This window comes from Oncorhynchus mykiss, chromosome 1, assembly GCF_057628025.1.
Source record: "Oncorhynchus mykiss isolate SJ-2025 chromosome 1, ASM5762802v1, whole genome shotgun sequence".
In the NCBI taxonomy this organism is placed as follows: domain Eukaryota; kingdom Metazoa; phylum Chordata; class Actinopteri; order Salmoniformes; family Salmonidae; genus Oncorhynchus; species Oncorhynchus mykiss.
The window spans coordinates 35,097,042-35,110,189 of NC_143022.1; positions in this window are offsets into that span (position 1 = coordinate 35,097,042).

Consider the following 13,148-nt stretch of genomic DNA (forward strand, 5'->3'; position numbering starts at 1 on the left):
AAAAACGTAGAAAATATGTCTTAATATAACACAATGCTAGTGGCTATTTCTACTTCCTGAGGTTGCGTATGGAGCTCAGTCAGGTTGCAGCAGTCTGTTGTTTACCCATAGCTTTAGATGGAGAATTCTAATGCCCAAAAAGCATATTTTAGCATGGGCTGCACCATTGAGGACTTTCACCATTTTGAAGTACTGGGTGGGACTTCCTATCGACGGGTTGGTTGATAACGTCACAAAAATTATGCAAGCTGCCATGTGAGGAATCTATGGTGGCTCGTTTCAACTCATTGTCATTGCTACCATGTCTGGTTTGTGGTGTTTTGACTCGTGAAGTCTATGCTAATATGGCAAAAATATTGTTAGCTAGCTAACAAAGAACTGTAGCAATGTATTTGAGAGACAAGTGCTCATTGTGAAAATGTGTTTCGGTTTTCAATAAATATGTAGAGACAAAATATAGATATACATGTCAACAACCTAACCCAACCCCATCTGTTTTGCCACATGGTTGTGCACCCATTGGTTTTATTGTACGGGTCGGTTTTGTTGCTTACCAACCCACCCGTCTAGTTGTTAAGGAAGGATCATATAATTCCATCCAGGTCACCAGGAGGGATCAGCCAATGAATTATACTCGTGAGAAAACATTCCATAACTGCAGCTGGCTGTAAACAGCCAACCTTGGCTTTCTACCCATTCAAACAACACACTCCAGGTGGCACTATGCATCTGTTCAGTTTGTTTTCCAACTCATAGTAAAATAATAAACTCCAGGTGGCAGTATGCACCCATTCAGTTTGTTTTCCAACTCAGTAAAATAATAAACTCCAGGTGGCAGTATGCACCCGTTAAGTTTGTTTTCCAACTCAGTAAAATAATAAACTCCAGGTGGCAGTATGCACCCGTTAAGTTTGTTTTCCAACTCAGTAAAATAATAAACTCCAGGTGGCAGTATGCACCTGTTCAGTTTGTTATACAACTCATAGAAGTGGTCAAATAATAAACTCCAGGTGGCAGTATGCACCCGTTAAGTTTGTTTTCCAACTCAGTAAAATAATAAACTCCAGGTGGCAGTATGCACCTGTTCAGTTTGTTATACAACTCATAGAAGTGGTCAAATAATAAACTCCAGGTGGCAGTATGCACCTGTTCAGTTTGTTATACAACTCATAGAAGTGGTCAAATAATAAACTCCAGGTGGCAGTATGCACCCGTTAAGTTTGTTTTCCAACTCAGTAAAATAATAAACTCCAGGTGGCAGTATGCACCCGTTAAGTTTGTTTTCCAACTCAGTAAAATAATAAACTCCAGGTGGCAGTATGCACCCGTTCAGTTTGTTTTCCCACTCATAGTAAAATAATAAACTCCAGGTGGCAGTATGCACCCATTCAGTTTGTTTTCCAACTCGGTAAAATAATAAACTCCAGGTGGCAGTATGCACCTGTTCAGTTTGTATTCCAACTCAGTAAAATAATAAACTCCAGGTGGCAGTATGCACCTGTTCAGTTTGTATTCCAACTCAGTAAAATAATAAACTCCAGGTGGCAGTATGCACCTGTTCAGTTTGTTATACAACTCATAGAAGTGGTCAAATAAGAAACTCCAGGTGGCAGTATGCACCTGTTCAGTTTGTTTTCCAACTCAGTAAAATAATAAACTCCAGGTGGCAGTATGCACCCGTTCAGTTTGTCTTCCCACTCATAGTAAAATAATAAACTCCAGGTGGCAGTATGCACCCGTTCAGTTTGTATTCCCACTCATAGTAAAATAATAAACTCCAGGTGGCAGTATGCACCCGTTCAGTTTGTTTTCCCACTCATAATCAAATAAGAAACTCCAGGTGGCAGTATGCACCTGTTCAGTTTGTTTCCCACTCATAATCAAATAAGAAACTCCAGGTGGCAGTATGCACCCGTTCAGTTTGTTTTCCCACTCATAATCAAATAAGAAACTCCAGGTGGCAGTATGCACCCGTTCAGTTTGTTTTCCCACTCATAATCAAATAAGAAACTCCAGGTGGCAGTATGCACCTGTTCAGTTTGTTTCCCACTCATAATCAAATAAGAAACTCCAGGTGGCAGTATGCACCTGTTCAGTTTGTTTCCCACTCATAATCAAATAAGAAACTCCAGGTGGCAGTATGCACCCGTTCAGTTTGTTTTCCCACTCATAATCAAATAAGAAACTCCAGGTGGCAGTATGCACCCGTTCAGTTTGTTTTCCCACTCATAATCAAATAAGAAACTCCAGGTGGCAGTATGCACCTGTTCAGTTTGTTTCCCACTCATAATCAAATATTAAACTCCAGGTGGCAGTATGCACCCGTTCAGTTTGTTTCCCACTCATAATCAAATATTAAACTCCAGGTGGCAGTATGCACCCGTTCAGTTTGTTTCCCACTCATAATAAAATAAGAAACTCCAGGTGGCAGTATGCACCCGTTCAGTTTGTTTTCCAACTCAGTAAAATAATAAACTCCAGGTGGCAGTATGCACCCGTTCAGTTTGTTTTCCAACTCAGTAAAATAATAAACTCCAGGTGGCAGTATGCACCTGTTCAGTTTGTTAAACAACTCATAGAAGTGGTCAAATAAGAAACTCCAGGTGGCAGTATGTACCCATTCAGTTTGTTGGCGAACTCATAGAAGTAGTAAAATAAAAAAATTAACTACTTCAATGGTGCTGCCCGAGCTCTCACATTTGCTATAATGGAACAGATACAACGATGCAGTGTATGTGTTTAGAAAACCAGTCAATATCTGGTGTGACCACCACTTGCCTCATGCAGAGTGACACATCTCCTTTGCATAGAATTGGTCAGGCTGTTGATTGTGGCCTGTGGAATGTTGTCTCACTCCTCTTCAATGGCTGTGTGAAGCTGGTGGATATTGTCGGGAACTGGAACACGCTTTCGTACACATCGATCCAGAGCATCCCACACATGCTCAATTGATGATATGTCTGGTGAGTATGCAGCCCATGGACAAACTAGGACATTTCAGCTTCCTGGAATTGTGTGCAGATCCTAGCGACATGGGTCCATGCATTGTCATGCTGAAACATGAGGTGACGGCGGCGGATGAATGGCACGACAATGGGCCTCAGTATCTATTCACGGTATCTCTGTGAATTCAAATTGCCATCGATAAATGCAATCGTGTTCATTATCCGTAGCTTATGCCTGTCCATACCATAACGACACCACAATCATGGAGCACTCTGTTCACAACGTTGACATCATCAAACCGCTCGCCCACACAACATCATCTGCCGGTACAGTTGAAACCGGGATTCATCCGTGAAGAGCACACTTCTCCAGCATGCCAGTCGCCATCGAAGGTGAGCATTTGCCCACTGAAGTCGGTTACGACACGGAACTGCAGTCAGGTCAAGACCCTGGTGAGGACAACAAGCGTGCAGTCGAGCTTCCCATACACGGTTTGGTTGTGAAAACCAACAGTTTCAGCAGCTGTCTGGGTGCCTGGTCTCAGACGATCCCGCAGGTGAAAAAGCCAGATGTGGAGGTCCCAGGGTTACTTGGTTACACGTAGTCTGCGATTGTAAAGCCGGTTGGACGTACTGCCAAATTCTCTGAAACAATGTCTTATGGTCGAGAAATTAACATTAATTTCCCTGGCAACAGCTCTGGTGTACATTCCTGCAGGCACCATGCCAATTAAACACTCCCTCAAAACTTGAGACATCGAGTGGCGAAGTGGTCTAAAGTACTGCATCGCAGTGCTTGAGGTTCGATCCCAGGCTGTGTCACAACCAGCTGTGACCGAGAGTCCCATGGGGCCATGCACAATTGGGTCGGGTTAAGGGAGGGTTTGGTCAGTGGGGCTTTACTTGGCTCATCGTGCTCTAGCGACTCCTTGTGGTGGCCCGGGCTCCTGCAGGCTGACTTCAGTCATCAGTTGAACGGTGTTTCCTCCAGCACATTGGGGGAGCTGTTGTGTTGTGTGTGTGACAAAACTGCACATTGGTCTTTTATTGTCCCCAGCACAAGGTGCAACTGTGTAATGATCATGCTGTTTAATCAGATTATTGATATGACACACCTGTCTAGTGGATGGATTATCTTGGCAAAGGTGTAAAAGGGGTTTAAACAAATGTGTGCACGGAATGTCAGACAAATAAGCTTTTTGTGCGTGTGGATTATTTTTGGAATCATTTATTTCAGCTCATGAAACATGGGATCGACACTTTACATATAGCGTTTATATTTTTGTTCAGTATAGTAAAGCAGAAAACCGACATCTTTGCACCATGAATGGAGGATGTTTTATGTACGAGCTGGCCGCGGGGGACGCGAGTGTGTAACCCACTGGGCAGGCTGAGTTGGGACGTCAGAGGTCAAACAGCGTCAGGAATAATAGCGCCCTTTGGTCGTATCTTGGGGCTGGTTGTTGGCTGAGTAAGCTAGTCTACAGTTGGTCGTGAATCAGCTGCCTGAATTGTATCTCATCACTAGCCTACACCCAGTATGGAAATGACATATTTCATGTTTCACCTCAATGGCGGACGACCTGCAGAAGCTGGTCAAACTCCCCTCAGATGCATCCTAAATTATGGTATTATTTCTAAGTTAGTTAGACTGAAATGCTGTGAGAAGGATCACCCATCTAGCCTATTTATAGGCTAACAACTACTGTATGTGTGGAGTCATTATGGAACTCTGCTGTAGAGACACTGGTTGGCCACTGGGCTGTGCTAGCGTACAGGCAATATGTGGAGGATGAATAAGACCTAAATATCTATGAGCCACACACACACAGGAACACACATTCAGGGCTCTCTTTGGCTCAGGACTGTGTGTTTGTCACGGCAGTGATGTTGAGCTAGAGCATAGTTCTCTCCCTAACGATGTCTTTAATGTTGGCTGCTCTTATAGCCCTGCACCCACATCATGGCCCACATAACCCACTCTGTATCCAAAAAACGCTTAACAGGGACATGACTGAGAGACACTGAAACCCAAGGGAGAAAGAGGGGAGGAGGGGTGGAAAGGGAAGGGAGAGAGAGGGAGAGGGGATTAAATACTGAATCCATTGATGTAGCATTAAAGGTCCAACGCAGCCATTTTTATCTCAATATCAAATCATTTCTGGGTAACAATTAGGTACCTCACTGTGATTGATTTAAAATTAAATTGTCAAAATAGCTTCTTAGCAAAGGGCAATTTCTCAAGCAGGAATTTTGCTAGCACTGTCTGGGAGTGGTCTGAGTGGGTAGGGGAAAACAAAAAAATAGTTGTTATTGGCAGAGAAGTTTGGAACTCTCTTTATATTGGTCGATTAAACCTCCATCCCAACCAGGTCATACACTAAAAGGGCATTATTGTCATTTTCACAATTTCACAGTATTATTCCAACCTCATATTGTGACCTGGCCAGTTTACAAGGAACACTCCCCTAGTATGGATTGGACCCCCCTTTGCATCCAGAACAGACTGAATTATTCAGGGAATGGATTCTACAGGGTGTCGGAAACATTTGTTGCTCAATTGGTATCAAGGGACATAACGTGTGCCAGGAAAACATTCCCCACGCCACGGCCCTCCCTTGGGTTGTGCTGTGGGGGAGATCTTTGTGGGCTATACTCGGCCTTGTTTCAGGATGGTAAATTGGTGGTTGAAGATATCCCTCTAGTGGTGTGGCGGCTGTACGTTGGCAAAGTGGGTGGGGTTATATCCTGCCTGTTTTGCCCTGTCCGGGGGTATCGTCGGATGGGGCCACAGTGTCTCCTTACCTCTCCTGTCTCAGCCTCCAGTATTTATGCTGCAGTAGTTTATGTGTCTGTTGTATCTGGAATATTTCTCCAGTGTCCTGTGTGAATTTATGTATGCTCTCATTCTTTCTCTCTTTCTATTTCTTTCTCTCTCTCTGAGGACCTGAGCCCTAGGACCATGCCTCAGGACTACCTGGCATGATGACTCCTTGCTGTCCCCAGTCCACCTGGCTGTGCTGCTGCTCCAGTTTCGACTGTTCTGCCTGCGGCTATGGTACCCTGACCTGTTCACTTGATTGATTGATTGATACACCACCGCCACCAGCTTGTACCAGGCAGGATGGGTCCATTCGACAAATACTGCTTACTCCAAATCCTGACACTGCCATCAGCATGGCAGAACAGAAACCGGGATTCGTCGGACCAGGCAATGTTTTTTCACTCCTCAATTGTCCAGAATTATTGATTACGTGCCCACTGGAGCCTCTACTTGTTTTTTTTCCTGATGTGTGGTCATCTGCTGCAATAGCCGTTCCATAACATGGATCGACGAGTTGTGCGTTCCAAAATGCCGTTCTGCACAGCACTGTTGTACTGCTCCACTACTTGTCTGTTTGTGGCCCGCCTGTTAGCTTGCACAATACTTGCCATTCTTCTTTGACCTCTCTCATCAACATGCTGTTTTCGCCCCCACAGGACTACATCGGACTGGAAATGTTTTGTTTGTCACACCATTATTGCTAAACCCTAGACACTGTCATGCATGAAAAGTCCAGAAGGGCAGCCGTATCTAAGATACTGGATACTGCTCGCCAGGCACCGACGATCATACAACACTCAGTGGCTTAGGTAACTTGTTTTGCCCATTACTATTATATAGAGTGGAAGTTGGAAGTTTACATACACTTAGGTTGGAGTCATTCAAACTAGTTTTTCAACCACTCCACAAATTTCTTGTTAACAAAGTATAGTTTTGGCAAGTCGGTTAGGACATCTACTTTGTGCATGACACAAGTAATTTTTCCAACAGTTGTTTACAGACAGATGATTTCACTTATAATTCACTGTATCACAATTCCAATGGTCAGAAGTTTACATACCCTACCTAGTTGACTGTGCCTTTAAACAGCTTGGACAATTCCAGAAAATGATGTCATGGCTTTAGAAGATTCTGACAGGCTAATTGACATAATTTGAGTCCATTGGAGGTGTACCTGTGGATGCATTTCAAGACCTACCTTCAAACTCAGTGCCTCTTTGCTTGACATCATGGGAAAATCAAAAGAAATCAGCCAAGACCTCAGAAAAAAAAATGTAGACCTCCACAAGTCTGATTAATTCTTAGGAGCAATTTCCAAACGCCTGAAAGTACCCCGTTCATCTGTCCAAACAATAGTACGCAAGTATAAACACCATGGGACCACGCAACCGTCATATCGCTCAGGAAGGAAACACGTTCCTAGAGATGAACGTACTTTGGTACGTTCACAGAACAACAGCAAAGGAAAAAAAAGCATACTTCCAAAGTTCTGGCATAATGGCTTAAGGACAACAAAGTTAAGTTATTGGAGTGTCCATCACAAAGCCCTGCCCTAAATCCTATAGAAAATTTAGTTGGGCAGAAATGAAAAAGCAAGGAGGCCTACAAAATGACTCAGTTACACCAGCTATGTAAGGAGGAATGGGCCAAAATTCACCCAACTTATTGTGGGAAGCTTGTGGAAGGCTACCTGAAACGTTTGACCCAAGTTAAACAACTTAAAGGCAATGCTACCAAATACTAATTGAGTAAACTTCTGACCCACTGGGAATGTGATGAACTAAATAAAAGCTGAAATAAACCATTCTCTCTACTATTACTCTGACATATTCACATTCTTAAAATAAATTGGTGATCGTAACTGACAAAACACAGAGAATTTTTACTAGGATTAAATGTCAGGAATTGTGAAAAACTGAGTTTAAATGTATTTGGCTAAGGTGTATGTAAACTTCTGACTTCAACTGTATATATATTTTGTGTATTTTACCCACTTTGTTCTCCTAATTTCATTTACGATCTTGTCTCATCGCTGCAACTCCCCAACAGGCTTGGGAGAGGCGAAGGTGAAGTCAGTCCGAAACATGACCTGCCTAATCGTGCTCCATAACACCCGCCAGCCTAACCTGGAAGCCTACCACACCAATGTTTCAGAGGAAACACCATTCAACTGGCGACCGGGGTCAACCCAGGTCTGTAGTAATGCCTCTAGTACTGCGATGCAATGCCTTAGATGGCTGCGCCCCTCGGCAGGCCCGTTCTGCTCATTCTATTGTTCAATCGAACAGTAACTGAATGTCTCGATACCTGTCTGTCTGCTTTATATAGCAAGCCACGGCCACAATCCATTTTTGTGAACAGTGTGATGTACCTAATAAACTAGCCAGTGAGTGAATATATAAAACAGGACAATCATGTGTTTTACTGCACTGGGTCTTTAAAGAATTTAAAGCCAGCAGAAAATAGACAGAATATACATTTTATCTGTTATGTGTGAGTTCTTCATGCTAGTGCTGACATGCACAACACACACACACACACAGAGACAGACAGACGGACGGACGGACAGGACAGACAGACAGACAGACAGACAGACAGACAGACAGACAGACAGACAGACAGACAGACAGACAGACAGACAGACAGACAGACAGACAGACAGACAGACAGACAGACAGACAGACAGACAGACCGAGAGAGGCCATGTCCGAACTGCATACTGTGTACTAATTGTGCTATATACTATTTAGCATGTACTGTTTAGTAAAAACGTATGCAGTATGCCACGTCGGCGGTAACATATGACTTTTGGTGCATTTTAGACAAATGGGAACTCAGAGCTCAGACTGGGGAAAATGGGGGCCGCCTCGAGCAAGCCCATCAGTTGTAGGAACGTTTGTATTTTCACCAATGCATTCAACTGAAATTGTTGCAGAAGAAGAATGCTGTCCATGCCATGAGGGGTTATACAGGCCCTCATGGTGTGAGAGTTCAGAGTCATGACAATTAAGGTGACCTTTGGCATGATGTAAAGTTGCTGTTTTCGTTGTTCAAGGTAAGATGAGCCAGTCACTGAGGTAAGGAAGGATCTTGATCCCCTCTAGCTGGAGGAAGCTCAGGGCGGCACTCAAGCATCTTGGAGCCAGGGAGCCGAATCACAGGAAACGTCTGTGTTCAAGTAACACAGGAATGTGAAAGTAAGCATTCTTTAAGTCCAGGGACGTGAACCATACCCCTGTGGTTACGGTCAACCATCCGCAACATGTGGAAGGGGAGAACTTTTAGGAAAACATTGAACCGTTTTAAATCCAGAACTGGACGGAAGCCTCTGTCTTTCTTGGAACCAGGAAATAGGTTAAGTAAAATCTGTTATGATGCTTTTAATCTTGTGACCGCACTCTTCTCCAGGAGAGATATAATATTCTGGTTGAGGGTGTAAGCTTTCAGGAGGTCTGTGGTCATTCTGACCCCTGAGAATGGTGGGGGTCAGCGTCGGAACAGCAGCCCTTGAAAGAGTCATTACTACCCATGGGTCTGAGGAGTGAGATGAACAGTAGGTCAGCTGCTGCTGTTTGGTAAACTGGCCGACTCCCGCCATAGCTTCTACCCCTATGAGTGTTTGTGGCTGCATCACCACCTGGGTCCGGCAAGCACCTGCGTTAGGCTGGTGATAGGGCCAGGTGTGTGTGTAGTGAGAGCGGCAAGGTTCACGCACATCAGGCCTCCCTCTGCCACAACTCTGTGATGCCTTGTTTCTGGCCTGACTAGGCTGTTTTCTACGTTTGATGGCCCGCTCAGTCAAGGGGCCGAAGACCTGTCCAGGGACCACTGGGAGCTTTCTCAGCGTCCGTCTGGAGTGGTCGGATATGGTGGCTTAAGCGAATCAGGCCTGCCGAAGAGTCACAAACGTGTCATTCAGGTTGCAGAGGTCCAGGTCTGTGTGCACTGGTTGGAGCATCTTTTTCTTTTCTAGCATGAGCACTGAGAGAGAATTCCCAATACGGGCCATGCGGGCTGCTGTGTCGTAGACCCATGACAGTAGTTAATCAGTGGACCTGCACAGAGGTCTGGGGCAGCGGATGTCATACTTCCGGACTTCATCTGGGGAGATCATCAGCTATGCTATGCATTCATCCACCTTAGGCATATAGTAGAGCCCATGTTGTTTTGCGTCGCTCATGACAGATGGAGTCTAACTATCCTTGCCGTGGTGGGCAAGAGCCCACCGGTCTGCCAAGCATCTTTGAAGCCCCTTAAGAAAAGCTGGTGAAGGTGGCACACCTTCAGGGGCTGTGGCTTGAGGGTCATTAAGCTCTAGCCGAGCTAAGGCCGCACGCAGGACAGCATGTAGTGAGGCAGAGCTTTCTTCTGACTGTGATCAGAGCCTTGGATTGACTCCTCTGACCATCCTTAGCGTTGATGTTGAATGGGTCCACAATACTAGTTGGCAGTTCCCTAGCCATGTTGGCTGAGTCCTCATCCGGTTCAATAAAGGCCGCCATCGGTTTCATGACTTTTCCCTATTTTGGTGGCCCTGGAAAGGGTCCTGGTGAACAATGCCAGACGCTGGTAAATTATCTGTGGAAACCAGGCCCTCAACTCTGGCTAGCCATGCTTCACTCCTCCAAAGGCAGGATGGCACAAATAATGCAGGGGTAAGAGAGGGCCTTTCACAGGTGACCAATGCCTAGGAAGGTCGGGCACAGGTCATGACCATCTTCCATCTTCCACTTGTAGTTCAGCTCCACAAGAGGAGCAGCCATGCACAGCATCATGGTGATGTTTTGTTCTCACAGCACTTTTAATTCTATCACACTCACTGTATATTTTTTTATTCCATATTTGTTTCATTTGGAGCTGCGAGAACAACGAAATAATAATACAGTAACATAATATGTACCAGTATGTAATATGCTGTTCATTTATCTAAATGTTGATTATACGATCTGTCTGTTTTATTGATGTTTGATCTGAGTCTGATTGGTTATATGTAAGAATTCCTATAGGGGCACACTTGGCTTCCCAGCTCACCCATTACAAGTGATTGAAGCCGAAGCTACATCTCCATGTGATTTATTTATGTATGTATACCCTTTCGGGTATGAATGCAATTTCTAATGTATTTGTTCATGTCAGAATGTTACAGATGTTACTGTGTGTTATTTAGTCGGCAGCAAAGATGTTTACAACAGAACATTTGTATGGTTAGACCACTTTGAAATTAGCTGTTCTGCTAGCGAGCTTTCTAGAAGGTTGCTCACTTGCATGAGGTGACTATAAATATGGAAGTATAGACTAGCCAAATTGTTTACCCTGAGCATAACCACAAAACTAAGGACTTATTAGCCAGCTCTACTTTCTTGTTTATAATTTGTTGTCATGGAGGACTGATTGGGCTCATTGATTCGAAAATAAACGCTGCGCTCATGGAATGGCATGCTTGATCATTACTGAAAAGTGCTATTTACGTTACGTTACAGCCTTATTCTAAAATGTATCGACACAATTCTGTCTTGGAGCTCTACCAATACCTTATACTATGGGACCTTATATAGACAGGTGTGTGCCTTTCCAAATCATGCCCAAGCAATTTCATTTACCACATGTGGAGTTGCAGAAGTTGTAGAAACATCTTAAGGATGATCAATGGAACCAGGATGTAACTGAGATAAATTTTGAGTCTCATAGCAAAGAGTCTGAATAATTATGTAAATAAGGTTTTTCTGTTTATATTTTTTTCATAAATTTGCAAAAATGTCTAAAAACCTATTTTTCATTTGTCATTATGGAGTATTGTGTGCAGATTGATGATGGAAAACTTTTCGAATAAGGCTGTAATGCAACAAATTGTGGAAAAGGGGAAGGGGTCTGAATGCTTTCAGAATGCACTGTAAATACATTTTTTATTTGTATCGACAGTTCATAGTATTATCACAGATGTGTCTTGTTTCCGGAAAGTAGGCATATGTTGCACGTTACTACATTACAGGAGAGGCATTTGAACATAAAATTATATTTGATCAAAATTAGTTTTTTTTGCAGAAATGCCTTCTGGAACATGTGAAATTTCATCTGCCTTAATAACAAACTTGTATGCCATCTGTAAATATGAACACATTTTGTTAAATTATGAGCCTAGTTGGTTTAACCACGGAAAAAGTCAGGAACCTTTCCGCTAGCCATGATTGGCTGACATAATGGATGGGCTGGAGATGCTGCGAGATGAGTTTGGCTGGTCTGCCATGTAGCACGCTTCTGCTCAGTATGTGTAGGTAATCATTTCTAACATGGCTATTTTGAAAGATATCACCAGGAACTGCATAAGCGTTGCTAATGCTCTCCACTTCCTTGAGGACCTAGTTTTGAAATCAGTGGAATGCAGAGTGTAAGCAGAGTAAGATTGCTAAGGAGATACATTTCTGGCTTTTTATTGCAAATAATGTGATAGGAGTTAAAAAGAGAAAACATATAAGATGTCTGTTGTATAAAACACTTGTCCCTGCATTATATCTTCAAACTAAGGGCAGCCATAGCATCCATGACAGAGAGAGAGAAGTGCTCATCCATGTATACTGGTAAGATAGTTTAGCTAGCTAAAGTTACTGTTAGCTAGCTAGCTAAAGTGAACTGGATGGCTCGCTTGCTAACGTTATATGTATGATCTTTGTAGTAATATTATTCTTTATTTTTTTTATCTCAGAGCCATTTGCATTGCTAGTTATAGCCTAATGTTAGCTAACACTGAATCTCGCTAGTTGGTTAGCCAGCTGATTCGTGCAGGGTAGTGGTGTTATGAGTTGGGATAATGGTTAATTGTTTAGCTAGCTAGCTACATGTCTAAATAAAAGACTCCACTATGCAAGTAACCAATTCACTGTACCGTTTACACCTTCTGTATCCTGTGCATGTGACAAATAAACTTAGATTTTATTTGATATAGTGTATGTTTCCCAGAGACAGTAATGTGATAAACAACAAGACCTGCACCAAAGTCAAATTAGGATATAACGTTAGGCCAACAAGACCATGTCCAAGTTCTACAATTCTCTGGTAGAATGCCTTGCTTTTATTTCATCACACTTACAACCATAAGCTATTTTCTGTAATTCGCTTGCCGTTAACTTGTAAATAATTATCTTGTTGTGAGATTATTTTCCAGTAATAACGAATATAATTGAGCTAAAGTTAACACTTTGTCAAGTAAATTATCTATTCATTATTTTAACTGGCTAGCCAGCTAACTTAACATTAGTTAGCTAGCTAACAAGCTAGAAATGAACCAAAACATTGTTTAGAAAGTTGCTTTTAGTTGCCTGGTTTGCTATATTGATATATACTAAATTCATTTTTAAACTGATGGGTTTATTGGTGTGAAAATA